The following is a 25,688-nucleotide window of genomic DNA, read 5'->3' on the forward strand; positions in this document are numbered from 1 at the left end:
ATAAATCATGAAATATTAATCAGGAAACTGGAACGAATTGGGATCAGGGGGTAGTTTTAAACTGGGTAAGTAGTTATCTGAGAGACAGACAACAATTTGTGAAGATGGGAGATTATTCATCTGAATATCTGGGCATGACTTGTGGTGTCCCCCAGGGGTCAGTGTTGGGACCAAAGTTGTTTTTATTATACATCAATGATATTTGTAGAGTATCTGAAGTATTGAAATTTGTATTATTTGCTGATGATACAAACATATTTGGTTCAGGGGACAGCTTACAGCAAATCTTGGAATTAATCACTTCAGAATTCAAGAAAATAAAACAATGGTTTGACATAAATATGTTATCGATAAATTTGAGTAAAACCACATTCATGGTATTTGGAAATGGTAAGTCAAATCATCAAGCACAGATACAGATAGAGGGTGTTAACATAAAAAGAGTACGTGAAAATAAATTCATCGGAGTGATCATAGATGAGAAGATTTGCTGGAAGCCTCACATAAAATACATCAAAACCAAACTGTCCAAAAGTATTGCAGTCCTAGCAAGAGCTAAGCACATACTGGAGCTTAAATCACTTAGCATTTTGTACTGTTCACTGCTGTTATCCTATTTGAATTATTGTGTAGAGGTTTGAGGAAGCACTTATCTACATTCACTACAGCTACTAGTTATAATGCAAAAAAGAGCCTTGAGAATCATTCACAACGTTGGATTTCGGGATCACACAAATTCACTATTTCTACAGTCTGAATTGCTAAAAACTCAAGATCTAATTGAATAACAAATTGCAGTATTCATGTTCAAAGCAAGGAATAGCCTATTGCCTGGGAATATACAAAAGATGTTTACTGAGAGGGAGGGAGAGTACAATTTAAGAGGAAGGGGACATTTTAAGAATAATAGATTTAGAACTACAAGGAAAAGATTATGTTTATCAATTTGTGGAGTTAAATTATGGAATAAACTAAATGATAAACTAAAGCAGTGCTCAAACATATTTCTATTTAAAAAAATGTACAAAGAAATTATTTTCAAGAGGTATCAAGAAGCACTGTAGTTTCTTGTATATATCTGTATAGGTGTATGGATATATAGAACAACATGATAATAATAATATAAAATTGTAAATGTAAGACTGTAAGAATTTAAGGGGTAGGAGTATATAAATTTTACTTCTTCCTACTCCTTACTCCATAATAGAAGTATGTCAACAGCAAAGAATTATACATATATATTTTTTTGCGGCTCATTTGTTTTGATTTTTCCTAAGTTTTTTAAAAACATTGTTTTATTTTATATACTTTCTTTTTATGCATGAAATAAAGATTTCAAATTCAAAAAAAAAAAAAAGAAAGAAAGGATGTAACAATAGAAACTATTGTTGAATATGTTGTTCGAGTGGGGAACGATAAGAGGTACACACGGGAGAGTAACCACATGAAATGTGTGTAGATTCCTAGTGATGGCCAAATGAAGCGTTTCAAAGCATTATTGCTTTCTGATACAATAGGGGATTATCACGCTTCCGGGTTTCATGGGCGGGATTTGTCAACTTTGTGCATGTCCACTTCCGATGCAGTTCAACTGAGACGAATGCTATTTATGTCACTACTCTGTTCCACTTTGTAAATCTAACCAACAACGCCAACCCTACTTAAGTTTCCATGGATTCCCGACTGAATTGAGTATAAGGAAGAAGTGGATTAAAACTTTAAAATAAAACAAGGTAGCACATTTGTTTGCAGGCGGCACTTTAGTGAATCAGATGAATTTGCCAGGGATGCTGTATAAATAAACTTATTGTAGTCCTTCATCAGTTTGCCAGCGAGATAGGTGATTCAACGGAAGTGGCAGTGAACAAAGATCACAGAATCCGGAAGTACTACGTATCAGCGTGATAATCCCCTATTGTGTCGAAAATGGTTCATTACTCAAAGCTTCATTCAGATAGATATTGCAGCACCATCTCCTGGTAAAGTAAATGTAATGCAACAAAGCTGACAACAATAAAATTTAAGTTGGCGTGTATGTTAACGCCCCATTTATTACGCGTTAACACTGAAACAGTGTTAGTGCTGTGAAACTCATTTATATATTATATAATTTTACAGGTACTGATGAATTTCATGTGTTCACCTTGATGATAAAACATTAAGCATGATGTGTGTGTGTGTAATTATTTCTTTAGACAAGGACAGAAGATCAGACCAGCTGTAAAAAAGTTGGAAACCATCACATAAATTCTAATGGTTTCGATTAAAATACTAATAGGAACCATTGCTTTTACCATTTAAACCACTACAGAATTATTTTTTTGTAGTGTGTTTGGGTTATATTCCATTAGGATTTAATGCCCCCACCAATAGAACCCAACACATATCAGTAGAGACCCACAGAGACGACTATAATTCCCATTACAACAAATAAAATTCTCATGAAAACCATTTAATCCAATAGAATTTCTGTAATGGTTTCCATGACTATAGAAACCATTTAAATTACTGCTTCTTTCCTGTGGGAAGCAGAACTCTATAACTTGTTTACTGGTGGGACTGATTTTTTTGTAGGTTGAAAGGGATGTGCTTGTGTAACTGGTTGAACCTTAGTAGTAGAGGGTTTTTGAAGTTTCTGTCTTTGAAGTTTCTCCATCATTATCATCACTACATATGTAAAAATATTTGTATTCAGAAATATCAAAGAACTAACCTTATTTGGGGAAATAAGTTTAAAGTGTTCCCAAACACAATTGACACCATCTTCTCGATGAGAAGCTTGGGTTGAGGGGAACATGACTGCTCTGCCGGAACGTTCGCAGCTGGCTACACGATGGACGTGTGGGAGAGGTGGCGGGTCGTGTGTCTGGCGGCTCTTTCTGAGGAGGACGTTGAAGATATCTACATTCGGAACCATGAAAACAGGTCTTCTGCTGATTGGATTAGGCATTGCCCTGGTTTATTGAGGAATTAAGAAGACGGTGACAGCTGTCCAAAGCCTCACAAGGCTGCCCGTGATGATTGAAGCGGTGGGCAGAGCTGTCAGCACTGAGACTGTCTATGAACCAGAATATGGATAACATCATGGAGAAGCTCACAGCTTTGCAAAGGCAAATGGATCGTTTCAGAGACCAAATTGGACCATGAGAATAGCCGTGTAAATTTAATGCGGCTACTCGCCCGAAGACCAAACAATCCCAATCTTACCTGTTTTCGGCCGCCCCCAACCAGCACTGGCCTTGGCCAAGGCCGCTGTTGGAACAACAACTCCCCCGGAAGAGCACTGCAGTGAGCCGCTCTTGCGTTCCTTCCCCAACTCCCCAGACACCTAGTGATTGTTGACTCTGTCTGGGACCTGATCAAGGTTGTCTCCATGGTGTAGAGAATCTGGAGTCGCCAGGTGGGCATCCTTCAACCTCACAGTTGAAAACAGTTGCTGGACAAGCAGATCATCAGATAAAATTAATTCATGATTCACAGGGATATCGTCGGAGTAAATATATGATAGACCCAGTTGACATATTAATATTTAATTATAATCCCTTTTTGATTAAATATTGATATACAATTGAGCTAATTTTTACCTGTCTGTAACACGTGGTCTATGCAATTAATTATAATCAATTTGTGGTTGATGGCCGAGTACACATGCATGCAGATGCAGGTAACATATCATCCCTTAACATGTACATGTAATAACATGTAAGACTGATCTGGTCCAAACCTGTGTGAATAATTATTAATTATCAATTATTAATTATTATATGAAAATTCCCCATTTAGTATCAGGTCAGAATCTTTACAATGGCAACTTGCTGTGTATCCCTATGACAATCCTGCGGACTGAGGAACCTAGATTACAGCCCATTCACACTCATTTGGACATGCTTCAATATCTGACGCTTTAGGCGCCCTTTAGCGTCAGTTAGATGACGCCCTAGGATCGCGTGTACCCTACCCCCACCCCACACCTAAACCTAACCGCGTCCTCTAACTGACGCTTTCCTTTAGCGTCAGTTAGATGACGCCGTAGGATTGCGTCATGTAACTGACGCTAAAGGGCGCCTAAAACGTCAAATATTGAAGCATGGTCAAAGGTGAAGCCTTGGGGTGAGAATGCGTTGTAGATTATGATGCAAGGCATAGCGACTCTGCAGGCCTACACATACATGAACTTTTACATTTATACAGATATCCAATCACCCGCCCCACACCCCGTCCCTCGCCTTCGCCGCTTTGTACCCCCCAGTCTGACAGGCGTGTCTGTGACCAGCACCTGAATTGGCTGCAGGACTGGATGGCTGCTTGCCTGTGCTGGGCTACCTCCATCCCCCACTCCCCACCCCTGTTGGAAGTTTTTGTTCTTGTTGTAAAGTGTACTGATTGTGTGCTAATGTTGCTGGGGTGTTTTTTTTTTCCTGTTCCCACACTGCACTCCTTACAGGAGCATAGTCTGGGGGTTGCCTTTTTCTGCACCTCTCCTCTCATGCTGTATTTTCTCAATTCCCTGTCTTCCTGTCCTGTTTACCCACTTGTTATATCGTATATATGTTTGTATGGACAGGTTGATGGCTAATTTCACTGGTACTTGTCACAATAAAGGGTTTACTTACTTGCTTCCTTAACTTGGGAACTACTTTTCTTTCTTACTGGCTCCATCACAACACTAAAATAAACTCAATCCACTCTCAATAATAACGCCAATCCAAACACCGACTACTACAACCCACGGTGTTGCCATGGTTTGACTTCACTTTTATAAGAAATACAGTCGCCAGTCAAAGCAGTCAGGTGGTTCACTACAGGAGTGAGTGTGTTTGCTTCAGACGTAATTTTCAAATGACTAGTGAAGTAATGATATAAGCTCTGAAGCAGTGGTTCATTGCAAGGACCATTCGAGTTGTCGGTGTCAGACGTAACATCACTATAGAGGCCCACAAATTTAGTAAAGAAGAATCAAGATAGTTTTGAGTGTTTGTCTTTATTAAATAGAAAAGACATACATAGAAAACATACTGGATGAGTTGCTGGTTTCTGATTGTTAAAGTTTGTTGTGCTGGATGAGTGACTGGTTGGTGCAAAGAAGTTGTGCTGGATGAGCGACTGGTTGTTGCACAGTAGTTTGCTGTGCTGGATGATCGACTGATTGCTGCAAAGTAGTTTGATGTGCTGGATGAGTGACTGGTTGCTGCAAAGTAGTTTGTTGTGTTGGGTGAGCGACTGGTTGCTGTAAATTAGTTTGTTGTGTTGGATGGGCGACTGGTTGCTGCAAAGTAATTTGTTGTGCTGGATGAGTTGCTGGTTGTGGATCTGCAGTAAAAGCAGATATGGAGTGTTTTTTTTTGTGTTTTTTTTTGTTTTGTTTTTTTGTAAAAATGCTCTTTTAGGGCACCTTTATAGTATATGTAGGTCTGTGTACACTGACAGCAGTGAAAATGTTTGGCCTTTTGACCACAAACAAGGCCACAACTGTATATAACATAATCTAAAACAGAGGTGAAAAAAATGTCTTTGGTAGTACACGTTTTAAAAAATATATTTTATAGACATATTTGAAGCTATTTTTACACACACTCACCTCCATGTTCAACAGATCGTAGTTTATGTCCAGCTAAATGGGTCATTATTTGATGATACTGGCTTGGCTGTATATGTCACATGATGTGCATGTGAATAAATTTGCATCTGCATGACAGCGCTGTGGTTGAGGATCTTTACCTCTCTGCTGAATTGTTATGTGCTGAATAGGCACAAAGAGAAAATGTCCTCACATTTTTTTTAAAGACATTCTTTCCACTATATTTTACTAGAAACAATTAACTATAGCATTTAATCTGACAAGCTAACTAGCTGGTTAATCTTGATTAACAATTGTAAATTAGTTTATTATTTAATTGAATTGATTCTTGAAATGATGTTTTAGAAACAAAGTTCGGGAGGAGCACGTTCAAATAATTGATCAAATTATCACATCATTCCAACCAGCTGTCGACAATCAGTAATTAACATGTCCATCCAATCAGCTTGAGTTTGAGACATATATAAAGAGTTCAGATGCAAAAGCCTCTAAATGCCATTTGAAATTTTCTTCTTTAATGATGATTTTTATCAAACTTGTATATTTAAGTTCAGTAATTTCACTTAAATAACAATTAATAGGTAATTATCATTGCCATTTAAGTGAAATCACTGAACTTAAATATACAAGCTTGATAAAAATGATCATTCTAGAAGAAAATTTCAAATCGCACATAGAGGCTTTTGCATCTGAACTCTTCATATATATATATATATATATATATATATATATATATATATATATACTAATTTGACTCACCAATGTTCCTCGACAGTTTTGCAGCATCTTGGCTTGCTGTTTTGCTACCATGCAACATGACATCATGACTTTTGCATAAACATACACGCCACTTTCGAGTCAAGTGGCGTGTTATCTCTACACATTTTGAGCTATCCGCGTGTATCCTCGTGTATGCGTGTATGTCTACGCCATTAACGTCTGAGTGATTTCACGTGTCTGTACACGCCGTCAAATGTCCGCGCGAAACGAAGCAAAATGTAGATCTACATCTGGGGAGCGATCTTTTTTTTCCTAGGATGGTAAGGGAACAGTCATAAATGCCATTAACCCCAGTGACGGTTAGGTTTAGGGACGGGGTTGAGGTAAGTCATATATTTATATATACAGTAATAACGTTAAGTCAACGGCATTCATAAACACGCTAAAAAGCAATTATGCGTCTTGATAGCACGCCAAAAAAGGAAATACGAATTGGCGTGTCATACACACGCTACTTCATGAGATCAGTCTGTCAAGTCAAGTCAAGTCACATTTATTTATATAGTGCTTTTCACAATACAGATTGAATCAAAGCAGCTTCACAGTGATAACATGAAAGTAGTACAACACAGATCAATAATATTGTTAAATATCAAATACTAAATAACCCCGACTAAGCAAGCCAAAAGCAAGCCAAAAGCAAGGCGACAGTGGCAAGGAACCAAAACTCCATCAGATTGCATGGAGAAAAAACCTTGGGAGAACCCAGGCTCAGTCGGGGGCCAGTTCTCCTCTGGCTTACATTCATATTGTTTATATATAAATATCAAATATAAATATTGTTTATATATAAAACGTCTCCATAACATATCGCCGGCGTTGAGTCGTCTCTTCACAGGCGCTGGTCTTCTCGTCACAGTTGTTGGGGCATCCGAAATCCCCGTGAGAGGCTGGATACAAAACTGGACCTGACGAACGCCATAACAGCAGAAAGGCAGATGGGAGATAATTAGCATAGCTGATGTTCATAATGATTTCCATTGTACGGGAGTCGGTGTTAGAAAACCACTATCTCACAAACTCACCGCAACCCAACCATACGCGCCAACCCGTTTGACTAAGGCTGTCGAGCCCCACTGTCGCGGAAATGCGTTTCAGTGGCAAACGGTTCCATATGGCATAACAGAGGACTAAAAGGTAAGCATTATGTGAATGCTTGACTAAAGAGATGCATCTTTAATCTAGTTTTAAACTGTGTCAGCGAGTCAGAGCCTCGGACCGTATCGGGAAGGCTATTCCAGAGTTTTGGAGCTAAATGCGAGAACGCCCTCCCTCCTTTAGTGGACTTAGATATCCTAGGAATGACCAGAAGCCTTGAATTTAGTGATCTTAAGGAACGCGGTGGATTTTAGGGCGAAAGAAGGTCCGTTAAGTACATAGGAGCTAAACCATTTAGGGCTTTATAGGTCAGTAGTAGTACTTTGTAGTTGATACGGAACTTAATAGGTAACCAGCGTAGAGATGATAAAATCGGTGTTATATGATCATATTTTCTTGACCTAGTAAGAACTCTAGCAGCTGCATTTTGTACTAACTGTAGCTTGTTTATTGACGATGCAGGGCAACCGGCTAATAAAGCATTACAGTAGTCTAGTCTCGAGGTCATGAATGCATGAACTAACTTTTCTGCATCAGAAACAGATAGCATGTTACGTAGCTTAGCAATGTTTCTAAGGTGGAAAAAGGCTGTTCTTGTAACACATGAAATATGATTTTCGAAAGACAAGTTGCGGTCTAGTATAACACCCAGGTCTTTTACTGTAGTGGATAGAGTAACAGGACATCCGTCTATATTAAAGTTGTATTGTCAGAGGTTTTGTGAGTAGTTTTTTGGACCAATAAGTAATACCTCCGTTTTATCAGAATTTAATAGCAGGAAATTACGCGTCATCCAGCATTTTATATCTTTGAGACACTCTGTCAATTTAGATGAGTCTGGTCGTGATGAAATATATAATTGAGTGTCGTCAGCGTAACAGTGGAAATTAATTCCATGTTTTCTTATAATATTAACAAGTGGCAGAATATATATTGAGAATAGCAGAGGGCCTAAAACCGATCCTTGCGGTACTCCATAGTCTACAGACGTTATCTTTGATTTTTCCCTATTTAAACAGACAAAATGAGAACGGTCCGATAAGTACGATCTAATCCAGCTTAATGCCTGTCCCAGAACACCAGTGTAGTTTTGTAGTCGATCCAAGAGTATTTTATGATCTATAGTGTCGAACGCAGCGCTAAGATCAAGTAGGACTAGTATTGAGATACAGCCTTGGTCAGAAGCTAAAAGTAAATCATTTGTAATTTTAACTAGCGCAGTTTCTGTACTGCGGTCTGAATCCTGACTGGAATTTTTCATAGATATCATTTTCTTGCAAAAAAAGTGCACAATTGAGCGGACATAACTTTTTCTAGTATTTTGGACATAAATGGAAGATTTGAAATGGGTCTGTAATTTGCTAAGTTATTTGGATCTAATTGCGGTTTCTTAATGAGAGGTTTTATTACTGCAAGCTTGAATATTTTTGGAACATGACCTAAAGATAAAGACGAGTTAATAATATTGAGGAGAGGCTCTTCCACTACAGGTAACAGTTCTTTCAGTAGTTTAGTGGGTATTGGATCTAATAAACATGTTGTTGGTTTAGATGCAATGATAAGTTTATTTAGCTCTTCCTGTCCTATCGTTGTAAAGCGGTTTAGTTGTTCTGGAGGGGCCATTATTGAAGCTGAATCATAAGACACCATAGAGGATTGTACATTTATAATTGCCCAGACAGCAAACTGACATTGAATCAACGTGGAAACGACGTCTCTCATGACATTGAAACAACGTTGATTTGCTCATCGAATTAACGTTGAACCAACGTCAGACGCGGCATTCTTCAAAGCTAAATGAAAATCGAAAATTGGTTTGCTTTCATAACGTTGAAACAACGCGTTGATTTCAAGTTGATTTTCCGTTAGTTTTGAAAGAATGACGCATCTGACGTTGGTTCAACGTTAATTCGATGAGCAAAACAATGTCAGATCAACGTTGTTTCGATGTCATATTTCCACGTTGATTCAATGTCAGTTTGCTATCTGGGTGTGTTTTGGATGCTTTCTATTTTCTCATTGAAGTAATTCATAAAATCATTACTACTAAACTGTAACGGTATATTTTGCTCTGGTGATGTCTGTTTATTTGTTAGTCTAGCCACGGTGTTCAATAAAAACCTTGGATTATTTTGGTTATTTTCTATTAGTTTGCGGAGATGCTCAGCCCTGGCTGTTTTTAGTGTCTTTTTATAACGTGACATACTGTCTTTCCACGCGATTCTAAAGACCTCTAAATTAGTTTGTTTCCATTTACGCTCTAACTTACGGGTTTCTCTCTTGATAGCATGCGTAGCACTGTTGTACCATGGTGCTTTAGTTTTCTCTCTAACCTTTTTTAATCTAATTGGTGCAACAATATCTAATGTACTAGTGAAAATGGTGCTTAAACTGCTAGTCATTTCCTCTAATTCATCTGTTTGTTTTGGTTCATTTAGCAGCTTAGATAGATCAGGTAAGCTATTTGAGAATCTATCTATAGTGGTTGGAAGGATTGTTCTGCCTGGTCTATAACGTGGCGCAACATGACATATTTCAGCAGTACATATTATGCAAGTCACCATGTAATGATCAGTGACGTCATCGCTTTGCGGTGTAATATCTATATCAGTTGGATTGGTTCCATATGATATAATTAAATCTAGTGTATGATTTAGACGATGAGTGGGACCACTGACATTTTGTTTGACTCCAAAGGAGTTCAATAAGTCTGTAAACGCAGCCCCTAAAGCATCATTTGTATTATCCACGTGTATGTTAAAATCTCCAACAATTATTGCTTTATCGACATTCACCATTAGATCCGATAGAAAGTCTGCGAACTCTTTTAGGAATTCAGCATATGGCCCTGGAGGTCTATATACAGTAGCCAAGGCTAGAGATAATATGGATTTCCTTCTTACATCTAAGAGTGTAACATTTAGCACAAGTACTTCAAATGAATTAAACCTGTGACCTGTTTTCTGAGTAATATTAAAAATATCTTTATAGATTGTTGCAACACCGCCGCCACGACCGATCAGACCAGTAGCGGAGTGGCAATCGGGAGAGTCGGGAGTTTTCCCGGTGGGCCGGTAGTGTTACGAGGCCGCGAGGGCCGGCCCGGTCTGATAAAATGTATTTATTGGAAGTTCGCCATGGCCCATGGAAGAAAACAATTTTCTTTTTACATTTTTTATAACGGAGCATATATTTGCACTAAATGCCTGTCTTTACAGCAAAACGACACCCGTCAAAGAACAGCCTCAGTGGCGTAGGTCGTAGGGCGTGAAGTGTTTGAATGCAGCTTTTTGATGCGCTGAACGCGAGTTCGAATCCGCCTTGCCGAACTCTCTCTTCTCCCTTTTCCCAACACAGATATGTAAAGATGTAAAATGTAAAACCTAACATTAAGGTCTCTAGCGTTATATTTTGCCAACAAACTAAAATTGAAACCATATGGCGTTGCGCCATTATAATAACTGACATTAGAATAGCATCCAGTTTGTTCTGCGTGATTACTTTGCTCTCGCGATCATCTGGTGTTTTCTCCTAAATAAAAGCTCAAGGGTTTATTTCTTGCAAGTGAAGAAATTAGGACAAAAGTATTTTAATTTTCCTATATTATAGTGTAATGTAGGTTAAAATATACTTTTGAAATACTCATTTTCATTTAAACATAGGCTATGGATTTTACAGTACGTCATAGGAATAATTATAAATCATTATTAGGCTACATTATTATAATAATTGTTTGGCATCCTAAAACACCATTGATAATGTAATGCAAACTGAGACTCTCATAACTAAAAAAATATTTGAGCCCTCTTTATTGTCCTGGAACAAATTAATGTTTTTTCTTTGTTCAACGAGCAGTTGATGGGTCTTAATTTTGATCTCTCAGAGAGCATGAGATTGATGCATTATAACCTTAAAATGTCCATAATTTTCTTGCGGGGGAGCATGCCCGCGAACCCCCCTAGAGGCACAGAGTCCACCCAACTAGTTTTAGAAAGTACTATGGGAAAGAACAACCATTTATGAACTTTACTCCAGCATACTAGTACAACAAAGTTCCCTTTAAATCAGTAAAACTGTAAATGCTATTGGCTAATCGTGCCGGCGACGAGGGCCGGTGGTCTACGAAATTTCCCGGTAGATTTTTTGGTCCCACTCCGCCCCTGGATCAGACGAAGCTCATGTTTAGAACAGCATCCTGGCGGAGTAGATTCGTTTAGACCGAAATACTCATTTGGTTTAAGCCAGGTTTCAGTAAGGCACAGAACATCGAAGTTATTGTCTGTGACCATTTCATTTACAATAACCGCCTTAGGTGTGAGCGATCTAATGTTTAGGAGACCTAGCTTTAGAAATTGTTTTTGTTCACTGATATTTAGATTTTCTGGTTTAATTACAATAATATTTTTGCTAGATCCTGCACTAGATTTATTGTTTGCCTTCACTAAACGAGGAATAGACACAGTTTCTATATAATGTTCCACACTATGCATATTAGTTAAGTTTGGACCGCAAAGGCTGTGATTTGGACTTTGACTTACTAGTCATCTGGTGCGTAACGTCTTGGAGATGTTGTCCGACAGCACAGCCGCTCCGATTCGACTGGGATGGAGTCCATCTGCACGGTACAGCCTGGGTCTCTCCCAAAACAGATGCCAATTATTTACAAAGAGCAGTTTCTGTTCATTACACAATGACATTAACCATTCATTTAAAGCAAATAGTCTACTGAACCTTTCCTGTCCTTGTCTGTACGTGGGAAGTGGTCCAGACACGATGATCGCTGCTTTAGGCGCTGTGCTGCGTACCGTCTCGATCAGGCTCCTGTAGTCCTTCTTCAGAGCCTCCGTCTGCCGCAGCCTGATGTCGTTCGCTCCCGCGTTCCGGCTCGCGAAGAGTGGAGAAGCGGTTCCGGGTGGAGATCTCGAAGACCGGGAGGGGCGGAGAGGCAGCTCTGGTCCTGTCTCGTGTCTTCCGCTGTGTGATCCATGGTCCATGTTGTTGTTTCGGTGCCAGAGTGAATGAAGCCCGGGATAATCGCGTCCTCCTGGGCAGAGTAACATACGGAGTAGACGAAGTCGGAGTCAAAGAGTTAACGTTACTAACCACTGATTTGTGAGCATCGCCGCATGATGCTTCAAGCGTTGAGCGCCGATCCAACAGCTCGGCTTGCTTCACCAGCAGACCACGGATCTGTTTCTCAACGTATTCCAGCTCCTGCTTCACCGTGAAGAGCTCTAACGTGTCTTCACCTGCACTCAGAGGTAATGTTAGACACGCATCTGATATGTTTGCCAGTATAACTGATGAACAATAAATTAGTAGTGATACTACAAATATCACTACTAATTTAGGACTGAAATGCCGGAATAGGTTTCAGGTTTCAGTGAAACGGGTGTAAAATGAGACAGCCAATAGGCGAGATGCCACGCATGATATGCTAGCGGGCTAAAGGCTAGTAGCCGGGATTCGGAAGGTTGGATATAAATAGCGATATCAAAGCAATCCAATTGTTTTTTATAAGGAATAATATCGAGGACAAGTTCACATGATATAAAAATAGAAAGTGCTTGTTTATAAATAAGTGGTAAAGAAGAAAATCAAGGATTGGTGAAGAAATTCTCCGGAGCTACAAACACAAACACCGATCGCACGCGCATGCGCAAAAAAAGGTCAAAAAATAGGTAAATGCTACGTGAGATCAGTCTGTACCATGTCACACCAAAGTTCTTCATCTGACGAGGAAACAAACATCCCCAGGGATTCGCCGTTGCTTTTCGCTGTTGTTCTGACAATTTCTGCTGCCTTGTCGAAAAATGCTACCATTCACGAATCGATAGCAGTCTGACAATTTGTGCTGCCTTGTCAAAAATAAATGCTACCCAAGCGTGAATCGATCACAGAGAATGTCGATTCATTCTCTGTTGTTTCTATAATGGTGTAAATCTCATACTATTGTGACATCGTTATTTAATTTAAAGCAGGGTAAGTGCATGGGGAATAAATAAATTTTGATATTTTAAAGGAACTAGCAATTATCACATTTGACAACAAGTAAAACTGACATTATTGTATATTGTTTCTACAAATACAATTATACAGTTATGAGTACTGTATACTATACTGTTTTAATTGTTAAAACGATGTGAAAAAAAATCATCTTTGATATTCATCTTTGACCTGTCTCATAGATTGATGCATATATTTATGGTCGTGGTAACGCAGAAGAAAACTGAGTCTGCACATGCGCATAACCTGTAAGTAGCACATGTTGATGATGGGTAGCATGAATCGTCAGAACACTGGCCCCAGGAGTATTCTTCCTACACCGGACATCGCACCTGAGTGCCAGGCTTCTTCACACGGCCACACGCCTACCAGAACAGCCCTACACTCACCAAGACGTCAAGGTCACTCCTCGGCAAGACTTTTATATTCCTCCTCTGCCTCCGCCTACCACTCAGACGCTCACACCTATTGGGAAACGGACCGTAGTAGAATTGAGGTAAGTGCTGGCTGATCCAGACGTACAGGCTTTGTGGAAAAAAAAAGAACAAATTGGAACTATGGGATCTGTAAGTTACCTTACAGTCAGCCAATCTCTCTCCAAAGTCCACACCAACTCCTTAGATGGCTCACAGGTAGAGCAAAGCCTGCAGGGTCCAAAAGCCGCCTCCCCAGACACCGCCGCCATCCTCGCCCACAACATCTGGCTCGCATCGCTTATTGAGCCGCAGCAACAGGCCTTCAGCGAGCCTGGGCCGTGCCTCAGAATTTGCTGTGGCAGGTCCACTCCCACCTCTCGACGAGGCTCAGCGCTTCACCGCGGCTTCTGTGGCCGCTGCGCCACATGCAGCTGGGCCCAGCAGCCTCCCCACAGCCTCTCAGTTTCATACTCCCGCTGTTCATAACCCCTTTTTCTTTTCAGTTACTTCCAGTCCCCGTTGCAGCGACTAGTGCGTGGCTATTGCCACTAGCAGCACAGACCCAACCATTTCAACAGTTTGCCCTACAGGATATAATCCCGCCCACTTCACGTGGCAGCTCCAGTAGCTCAAACAACCATGAGCCCGCTTGCAGCACAAGCCCACACTTTATTCTATCAACCTTCCTTTCCTTTCTATCCTTAAACTAATTTTCATTTCCAAGCTGCTCATGGTAATCCAAGCGTGTGGCCGCAGCTGACATTCGCAGCCATGGCTTCCCAGCTCTCTCATTCAAACTAAACCACAACATTCTCTCTTCACAGCAACACTGATGCGCGTTCCGTCCAACGCCGTCGCCATGGAACCACCACCAGTGTCTCAAAGCATCAGATCATCTCAGAAATCCCGGACACTGGCTCCAGAGGCGGATCACCTCCCAACCCCAGTTCCTCGCTATTCAGAACTGATATTCTCATAACCCACCCGTTAAAACCCCTCCTCGACGCATCACTCGACACCATCCTCCAAGCAGTTTCTCCCAGGAACCTCCAATTCTACCTAACCGCTTGGAGATGTTTTAAAGCATTCCGTGTCTCTTATAACATGCCGTTCCATGATTTTTCTATGTTTATCACCTAATTTATTTCCTACCTTAATAGTGTTAAGGGCCTATAAGTCGGGTCCATCAGGTTACTTGTTCTCTGGATTAATCTCCTCTGGAACCCCTGTTCATAGACGAATCCAATAAACCGTGACATGCTTTTGGTTCCAGAAATACCTAAAATCTGTTCTACAATTCTACAACTTTCAGGAATTCCACAAAGAATTTCTCAAGCCACTCCTTCCGTATAGGGGCGGAAACTTCAGCAGCCAAAAAAGGCCTCTCCCAACACCAGATCCAAGCTCTTGGGAGATGTGTAGGGGATCTAGAAATTTGTGATTAAAATTGTGAAGATTTTTATTTTGACGTTTGCCACGGGCGCCGCCATTTTGGGATTATGACAGGTCGCACGAGGAGTGAGTTGAGAGGGAGAAGAAGAGCAGCGGGAAGCTGAAGATGAACGTCGACTTCGGGTAATCGGTCAAGATAAAAAGTCGAGTTTAGACCCGTGACAGACATAGGAGTTGCATGACGTTGCTTCTGAGTGTTCGTTTATGTGAACTAGGTTGTTTAAGTGAGTGTTAAAACGAGTTTTCTGCCGTGTTCGTTCGTGAAGCTGAGCAAAGATCCGTTTAGTTTCAGTGAGTTTCAGTCGCGTATGAGGCAATTACTTTCGTGTTTTCTTTGTTTAAAACAGTTTTTGTTTCACTTGTTCAAACGAACTTGAAACAGTGAATGCTGCTGATTGTGTGAAGAAAACGTTTGCTGAGTCGTCAGTTAGGGTCGTGTGTGTTCGTCTTCTCATTGCGTCTCGATCAGCTGGGATTGTGGCCTCGTTGAATCAAGCTGCCGTCGTCAGGATCGCGAGGACAATCGCTGAGGGTCAATGAGTGAAGAAACTGTACCCTGCCATCCCATTGGTCATCATTCAGCACCTCATCCACTAACCAAGAGTGGTGATGTACATTATTTTCTTCTTTTCCTTCTGAACACTGGTAAGCAAACTATAATTCTGTCAGTGTCATCAGAACTGAATTGTTCAATCATGCAGTTGTTTCTGCTGGAACTGTAATCAGTGAATTTTCCTGCAAAGGGATTCATAGACTTTGTTTTGTTCACACAAACTGAATTTTTTTTTGCCGTGGACTAGGGGTTTCATCAACTAGTCGACTAGTCGACTGTCACAACCACTAGTTGGCGCTGTTGGCCTTAGTCGACTAGTCGGAAACAAAATGATGACATATATATAGATATATTTTTTTTGTTAACTATCCCTTTAAATACAAGCGGCAGTATACTATAAGCACTATAAGGCGCACCTTCAATGACCTATTTTAGAACATTTTTCAAACGTTTGACTGGGTTTGCATTATGCATCCACTAGATGTGCTAAAGGGAATGCAGCGAGTGCGCGGCGTGGGAGGTGAGGCATTTATTTAAGCGTGAGCGCGCGGGGCGGGCACGTAACTTACATTCGCAGCCTGCTGACAGCAGTGTCTGTTCGTGTGTGTGTTAGAGAGAGCGCTCGTGAGCGGGAGATATTTTATACGAGGTTGAACTGGCCGTGTGACAAAGCGGGCATAAGATGGACACGAGCGCGAGCAATTGATCCATATATAATGTGCTCCGGATTATAAAGTTTGAGAAAAGGCCGGATTGAGAAAATTAAAGGCTTTTAAGTGCGCTTTATAGTGCGGAAAATACGAGTACTACTCTCGCTTTTAGACCAGCACGCGACGTGTTTAATTAATATAGACGCATATTAGCACCAGATTTTCTCTCAAATGTTTGCTTTCACTTTCTATATGGGGAGGCTGCACTTTAGACATAACCAATTCTGTTTATGTAAAAATTGTGTGTATTTAACAGTATTAGCATAATAAGACTTGAAAGATAACTTAGTCCAGTATTCAGGCGCTGTTTGACAGGCTTCTAATGCCTGTGAGCGTCGGGGATATGCCGCGCGCTCAGGAAAGCGCACGTTAGAACAGCGCGTGAATTTAACCGGCAAGTTTAACCGGCAAGGCTTATGCAAACAATGAACTTTTGTGAATTGCAGTGTCCCGTACCTATTCCTTAACGTGTGATGTGTAGGCTACGTCGCGTTGTACAGTTGAGAGACGCCAGAACTGATAGAATGCACTGTAACACGATACTACTACTACCATATTTCTTCAAAAGCAGATCGTGGAGACATTTACTATTCGTGTTGTCGTGTCACAGGTCGAGGGGAGGAACGCTCGGGTGACCAACCACCCCCCCTCTAACCGAGTCACCACCGTGAGGAGCTGACACCACAGGCACACAACAGAGGACCACAGAGACAGAGGTAAGTTTCAAAGGAGTAACAATCTTTATTAAACCAAGGGTTTCTCACAGTTCAAGAGACTCTCGTCGATGTTGCAGACTTCCGGACTCATACAGTAAGTATGGCAGGTAAGGATTCTTCACAGTACAGGGTACTCTCGTTGGTGCACAGTAATGAAGCAGTGGATTAAAAGCTTACTTTTCCCCCAGCGGTGCTGCAGACTTCCGGACTCATACAGTAAGTATGGCAGGTAAGGATTATTCACAGTACAGGGTACTCTCGTTGGTGCACAGTAATGAAGCAGTGGATTAAAAGCTTACTTTTCCCCCAGCGGTGCTGCAGACTTCCAGACTCATACAGTACGTATGGCAGGTAAGGATTCTTCACAGTACAGGGTACTCTCGTTGGTGCACGGTAATGAAGCAGTGGATTAAAAGCTTACTTTTCCCCCAGCGGTGCTGCAGACTTCCAGACTCATACAGTAAGTATGGCAGGTAAGGATTCTTCACAGTACAGGGTACTCTCGTTGGTGCACAGTAATGAAGCAGTGGATTAAAAGCTTACTTTTCCCCCCAGCGGTGCTGCAGACTTCCGGACTCATACAATAAGTATGGCAGGTAAGGATTCTTCACAGTACAGGGTACTCTCTCTCTCTTCAGTTCACAGTAGGGCGACAGTGGGTTAAACGATTACTTTATCAGCATTGCTGTATACTTCTGGGCTCAACAGTAAGTAGAACAGGTGAGGATATTCACAGTACAAAGTACTCTCTCTTCAGTTCACAATAGGGAGACAGTGAGTCATAAGGTTACTTTACCAGCGATGCTGTGTGCTTCTGGGCTCAAACAGCAAGTAGAACAGGTGGGGATCTTCACAGTACAAAGTACTCTCTCCTCAGTTCACAGTAGGGCGACAGTGGGTTAGACGATTACTTTACCAGCGATGCTGTGTGCTTCTGGGCTCAAACAGTGAATAGAACAAGTGAGGACATTCACAGTACACAGTACTCTCTCTTCAGTTCACTGTATCACTCTGGGCTTCTGACGGGGGCAGATATAATAACCTTCCACGAACATGTAAGCATGGATAAGGGCCACTTCTCAACAAAGACACAGCACACTTGTGTTCACTTCAATTCCACAGCAATAAATCAATGTGTATCAATAAGGCAAAAGCACTGCAATTCACTCACACGGTAGGGCTGATCAGAGGCCTCGCTCTGTTTGTTGTGCTCACTTTACATGGGGTTTCACTTTCAATTCCTCCTCCACACACTCTGAAACACATAGCTCCTCCAACAGTCAGATCCACACTCACTGTATCCTCTTCAAGCGGTTTAAATGTTCATAAGTTAAAATCAGTTCACTTATCTTTGCTCTTTCCTTCCCCAGCACAGATCCAGTCGATAGCTCAGACCAGCAGGCTTCCTACAAACAATCACTCTGATCCAGCAAGCTTAAATGGGCATTTCTCCCTTTCCCTCCTCTCCCTTCTGTCTGTCTCCTTTTATCTTGACTCGTCAAACAGGAAACCTGTGTGAGTGCCGCTCCTCTCTCTCTCGCACCTGCAGGGCATTAGCGCTAATCAGTGCAGGCATGATTCCATCACGCCCGGAACTGCAGTGGTGTGTTGCACACAATCCGTTCCCCTTGGGAACTTGCGAGTCTGAGGAGGGTTCCGATCGCCAAGCGATTTTGTCACCCGTGACAGTCGCACACCCCTAGAATAAACCATTTAACGACTAGTCGACTAGTCGTCGACTGTTATGCAAAACTAGTCGACTAGCAAAAATCAGTAGTTGTGAAACCCCTACCGTGGACTCATAAATGGACTGAATATAACTTTTTCCTTTCCTGCATTTTTGAATCGGATCTTGAATTTTTGTGCCTAATTGAAGTGAACTCTAAGTGAACCAAGTGAACTTCATTTGAAAGATTGAGTGAACTGTGAAACGATTCAGTCTACTTGGAGCAAGTAAAATTGATTGTTCAGAAACTGAAACATTTGTTGATTTTTCTCTCTTTATTATTTTTCACATTTTTATTTCACTTTGATTGATCTGCATCTGAAATTGGTTTTTTTACATTGCCTGTGAAAACTAAGCAAACAGAATCATTTCAGTTCGTGCATCAAATATAAATGTTTATTTTTGTTTATTAAACTAAAACTGTTTATGCTAATTTTGATTCATTTATGCTAAGGAGTGGGGGCGTCTTACCTATCCTGATAGATCTGGGGCGGGCGGGTCTTGCAGTCAACTAGGTTTAACTCCTGAGTTTTCTACATAAACACACTTCAGGTGGCTGCTGTGTATTGAGTAAATCCTGAAGCCCACCTTGCCGACTCTTGAGCATTACACATTGCAGCAGGATAGACTCCACACAACAGGGATATCAGTTGTACAAAGACTAAAAGCATTGGGTGGGGGGACTAGGATCCTGTTGCTCACTCAGTCTTCCTTAGCATAGTGTTAAATATTTCCCCCACAAGGCGGTGGCATATATCCCTCCGCCTCATACTGGCGTCACGAACAGGATAAACTAGCAAGAATTCTACTTAAGTATAAGTTTCTGGTCTTTGAGACAACGCTATGGCTGAAATGGAAGAATTAAAAAGACAGTTTGATGAGATGGAAAGGAGGTTCGGTGAACAGGCGGACATGTTGGCACAGGCCAGAGCTGAACAGAGAGAAGCGCTTTCACTGGCTAGAGCTGTCATCGATCAACAGGCAGTGGCTCAGAGAGTTCCATCTACTGTTTACATTCCAAGAGACCGTAAACTTCCAGACTTCAGCGGATGCCGTTCCAGGCCTGGTGAATCAAGTGTAAAGGATTGGATAAACTCAATGAAGTCCGCTTTTAAAGTAATTAAAATTCCTGAAGAAGACAAAATTGAGTTTGTTAAGCAGTACCTCAAAGACGAAGCTAAAATGACAATTAAGTTTATGCTTAATGGAAGAGAGAAATCAGTTGATGAGATTTATGATGCTTTGGATCAGACTTATGGGGACAAACTTCCCATCGGCAGCAGACTGAAAGAGTTTTATGACCGCAAACAAATGCCTGGAGAAACCATCCGCTCTTACGCTTATGACTTGCAGGAGAAGCTGAGCATCATCCAGAATCGGGATCCATCTAGAGTTCCTGATGCTGATGGTGTGCTGAAAGAACAGTTGGTGTTAGGTCAAGTAAAGTCAAGTCACATTTATTTATATAGCGCTTTTCACAATACAGATTGTATCAAAGCAGCTTCACAGTGATAACATGAAAGTAGCACAACACAGATCAACAACATTGCTAAACACTAAATAACCCCAACTGAGCAAGCTCAAAGCAAGCCAAAAGCAAGGCGACAGTGGCAAGGAACCAAACTCCATCAGATTGGATGGAGAAAAAACCTTGGGAGAACCCAGGCTCAGTCGGGGGCCAGTTCTCCTCTGGCTTACATTCATATTGTTTAAATATAAATATTAAATATAAATATTGTTTATGAATCAAACGGCGCCATAACATATCGCAGGCGTTGAGTCGTCTCATCACAGGCGTTGAGTCGTCTCATCACAGGCGTTGGGGCATCCGAAATCCCCGTGAGAGGCTGGACACAAAACTGGACCTGACGAACGCCATTTTTCTCGGGACAAGCGTCCCGAGATAACAGCAGAAAGGCAGATGGGAAATAATTAGCATAGCTGATGTTCATAATAATTTCCGTTATAACTCACAAACTCTCCGTAACCTGAACTCTCCGCTACCCAACCATACGCGCCGACCCGTTTGTCTAAAAGGCTGTCGAGCCCCACTGGTGCGTTAAGCAGTTTCAGTGGCAAACGGTTCCGTATGGCATAACAGAGGACTAGAAGGTAAGCATTATGTGAATGCTTGACTAAAGAGAAGCGTCTTTAATCTAGTTTTAAACTGTGTCAGCGAGTCAGAGGCTCGGACCGTATCGGGAAGGCCATTCCAGAGTTGTGGAGCTAAATGCGAGAACGCCCTCCCTCCTTTACTGGACTTCGATATCCTAGGAATGACCAGAAGCCTTGAATTTAGTGATCTTAAGGAACGCGGTGGATTGTAGGGCGAAAGAAGGTCCGTTAAGTACATAGGAGCTAAACCATTTAGGGCTTTATAGGTCAGTAGTAGTATTTTGTAGTTGATGCGGAACTTAATAGGTAACCAGTGTAGAGATGATAAAATCGGTGTTATATGATCATATTTTCTTGACCTAGTAAGAACTCTAGCAGCTGCATTTTGTACTAACTGTAGCTTGTTTATTGAGGATGCAGGATGTTGTGGAAATTTCAATCTCACATGTATTAATTGTTCTCCCTTATCAAGAGTGGAGCTAGGCACCAGAGGACCGGCCGGGTCAGGGGTCATCTTAGACTGGGAGGGGTTGAGGGGGTTAGTAAATCTAACCTGGCATCATGAATCCTATAACTTTGTGGAAATTTACAGAGAAGGCTCGGCTTGCAGTAAATAACCTTGGGGAGGGCTATTTAGTCTTCACCCCGGCCTGTGTTCTGGGCGTCACTCCACTTCGCAGTAATCTGTGTTGGTGACTGAGCCTTATTGTTCTTGCAAGAATAATAAACCTTTTCCTTTATTAATTTGACTCAGAGTGTCTCTTACGAAGTGATGTCTGTTTATTGAATTTTTGCCTTAACAAGGACAACCGGCTAATAAAGCATTACAGTAATCTAGTCTCGAGGTCATGAATGCATGAACTAATTTTTCAGCATCAGAAACAGATAGCATGTTACGTAGCTTAGCAATGTTTCTAAGGTGGAAAAAGGCTGTTCTTGTAACATATGAAATATGATCTTCGAAAGACAAGTTGCGGTCTAGTATAACACCCAGGTCTTTTACTGTAGTGGATAAAGTAACAGGACATCCGTCTATATTAAAGTTGTATTGTGAGAGGTTTTGTGAGTAGTTTTTTGGACCAATAAGTAATACCTCCGTTTTATCTGAATTTAATAGCAGGAAATTACGCGTCATCCAGCATTTTATATCTTTGAGACACTCTGTCATTTTAGATGAGTTAGTGTTTTCATCTGGTCGTGATGAAATATATAATTGAGTGTCGTCAGCGTAACAGTGGAAATTAATTCCATGTTTTCTTATAATATTACCAAGTGGCAGCATATATATTGAGAATAGCAGAGGGCCTAAAACCGATCCTTGCGGTACTCCATAGTCTACTGACGTTATCTTTGATTTTTTCCCATTTAAACAGACAAAATGAGAACCGTCCGATAAGTACGATCTAAACCAGCTTAATCCCTGTCCCTGGACACCGGTGAAGTTTTGTAGTCGATCCAAGAGTATTATATGATCTATAGTGTCGAACGCAGCGCTAAGATCAAGTAGGACTAGTATTGAGATACCGCCTTGGTCAGAAGCTAAAAGTAAATCATTTGTAATTTTAACTAGCGCAGTTTCTGTACTATGATGTGGTCTGAATCCTGACTGGAATTTTTCATAGATATCATTTTCTTGCAAAAAAGAGCACAATTGAGCGGACACTACTTTTTCAAGTATTTTGGACATAAATGTAAGATTTGAAATGGGTCTGTAATTTGCCAAGTTATTTGGATCTAATTGCGGTTTCTTAATGAGCGGTTTTATTACAGCCAGCTTGTATTTCGGGACATGACCTAAAGATAAAGACGAGTTAATAATATTGAGGAGAGGCTCTTCCACTACAGGTAATAGTTCTTTCAGTAGTTTAGTGGGTATTGGATCTAATAAACATGTTGTTGGTTTAGATGCATTGATAAGTTTATTTAGCTCCTCCTGTCCTATCGTTGTAAAGCGGTGTAGTTGTTCTAGAGGGGCCATAATTGAAGCTGAATCATAAGACACCATAGCGGATTGTACATTTATAATTTTGTTTCGGATGCTTTCTATTTTCGCATTGAAGTAATTCATAAAATCATTACTACTAAACTGTAACGGTATATTTTGCTCTGTTGATGTCTGTTTATTTGTTAGTCTAGCCACGGTGTTAAATAAAAACCTTGGATTATTTTGGTTATTTTCGATTAGTTTGCGGAGATGCTCAGCCCTGGCTGTTTTTAGGGCCTTTTTATAACGTGACATATGTCTTTCCACACGATTCTAAAGACCTCTAAATTAGTTTGTTTCCATTTACGCTCTAAGTTGCGAGTTTCTCTCTTGATAGCATGCGTAGCACTGTTGTACCATGGTGCTTTAATTTTCTCTCGAACCTTTTTTAATCTAATAGGCGCACCAATATCTAATGTACTAGTAAGAATGGTGCTTAAACTGCTAGTCATTTCCTCTAATTTATCTGTTTGTTTGGGTTCACTTTGCAGCTTAGATAGATCAGGTAAGCTATTTGAAAATCCATCTATAGTGGTTGGAAGGATTGTTCTGCCTGGTCTATAACGTGGTGCAACATGACATATTTCAGCAGTACGTATTATGCAAGTCACCATGTAATGATCAGTGACATCATCGCTTTGCGGTATAATATCTATATCAGTTGGATCGGTTCCATATGATATAATTAAATCTAGTGTATGATTTAGACGATGAGTGGGACCACTGACGTTTTGTTTGACCCCAAAGGAGTTTAATAAGTCTGTAAAGCAGCCCCTAAAGCATCATTTGTATTATCTACGTGTATGTTAAAATCTCCAGAAATTATTGCTTTATCGACATTTACCAATAGATCCGAGAGAAAGTCTGCAAACTCTTTTAGGAATTCAGCATATGGCCCTGGAGGTCTATATACAGTAGCCAGGGCTAGAGATAATATGGATTTCCTTCTTACATCTAAGAGCGTAACATTTAGCACAAGTACTTCAAATGAATTAAACCTGTGACCTGTTTTCTGAGTAATATTAAAAATATCTTCATAGATTGTTGCAACACCGCTGCCACGACCGATCAGACGAGGCTCATGTTTATAACAGTATCCTGGCGGAGTAGATTCGTTTAGACCGAAATACTCATTTGGTTTAAGCCAGGTTTCAGTAAGGCACAGAACATCGAAGTTATTGTCTGTGACCATTTCATTTACAATAACCGCCTTAGGTGTGAGCGATCTAATGTTTAGGAGACCTAGCTTTAGAAATTGTTTTTGTTCACTGATATTTAGATTTTCTGGTTTAATTACAATAAGATTTTTGCTAGATCCTACACTAGATTTATTGTTTGGCTTCACTAAACGAGGAATAGACACAGTTTCTATATAATGTTCCACACTATGCTTATTAGTTAAGTTTGGACCGCAAAGGCTGTAATTTGGACTTTGACTCATTAGTCATCTGGTGCGTAGTGTCTTGGAAATGTTGTCCGACAGCACAGCACTGTGTTGTTTGAGGCCTCATCAGAAGTTAGCTTACCCAAGAGTGTTTTGATTGCTAGTGTGCTCGCCAAGGCAACTGATGGTAAAGTCCCAGTCAGAGTGTTGAATTTTAGTGAGAGGGCTGTAAAACTCATGCCACGCTGTAGGATAGCAGCCACAGAACGTCGTCCCAAAAGTGCTTGTCGAGTTTGAGGAGAAAGAGGGTGCTCTGCATGTTAAAGCTGTGCAGCAACATCAGGTAAAAGTGGAGAGAAGCACCACAGAGCAGTTGCCTGTTGCAGTTCAAACAAATCTTGAAGACCTCACAGAAACTCAACGTGAAAAACTCAGAGACCTACTGGCAAAGCACAGTGACGTGTTTTCTAAGAACGAATGCGACTTTGGTTATACAACAGCTGTCACACACAACATCCCTACAGGAGATGCTCCTCCCATTAAGCAAAGACATCGCAGAATTCCACCCCAGGTATTTCAGGAAGTGAAAAAACATGTTCGAGATTTGGTGTCTCAAGGTATACTCAGAGAAAGCTGCAGTCCATGGGCTTCTCCAGCTGTAATTGTGATCAAGAAGGATGGCAGCGTGAGGTTTGGCTGTGATTACAGAAGGCTGAATAAAGTGACCTGCAAGGACGCTTATCCCCTTCCACGTGTCGAGGAGTCAGTTGATGCCTTGGGAAATGCGCAGCTGTTCTCAACACTTGACCTAACTTCAGGCTATTTTCAGGTGGCCATGAGTAAGGAGGACCGAGATAAGACCGCTGTCACCACTCCTTTTGGTCTATTTGAATGGACCAGGATGCCATTCGGACTTTGCAACGCTCCTGCAACCTTTCAACGTCTGATGGGAGTGGTGCTTGGTGATCTGACGTTTGACATATTGCTCATCTATCTCGATGACATTATTGTATTTTCAAAGGACTTTAATAGTCACTGTCAAAGACTGGAAATCGTGTTCAACCGATTGAGACAACATGGACTGAAGCTGAAACCCAGCAAGTGCTTCCTGTTGAAACCAGAAGTGAAATTCCTGGGTCACTTAATTTCCTCCAAGGGAATAAAGGTGGA

General features: G+C 41.0%; 1 long non-coding RNA gene across 1 annotated transcript in view; it reads right to left on the reverse strand.

Annotated features, from left to right (window-relative positions):
• Positions 1–6,402: 6,402 nt before the first annotated feature.
• The window catches only part of LOC148971461 (uncharacterized), a 64,967-nt gene continuing 45,681 nt past the window's right edge, over positions 6,403–25,688 (reverse strand). The window contains exons 2-3 of the long non-coding RNA XR_016147025.1: positions 11,995–12,705; positions 6,403–7,266 (exon numbers count right to left, since the gene is read on the reverse strand). This is a non-coding gene — a long non-coding RNA (uncharacterized LOC148971461). The remainder of the gene's footprint in view (positions 7,267–11,994; positions 12,706–25,688) is intronic.

Source organism: Pimephales promelas, chromosome 17 (assembly GCF_988280905.1).
Source record: "Pimephales promelas chromosome 17, fPimPro1.hap1.1, whole genome shotgun sequence".
Lineage (NCBI taxonomy): Eukaryota > Metazoa > Chordata > Actinopteri > Cypriniformes > Leuciscidae > Pimephales > Pimephales promelas.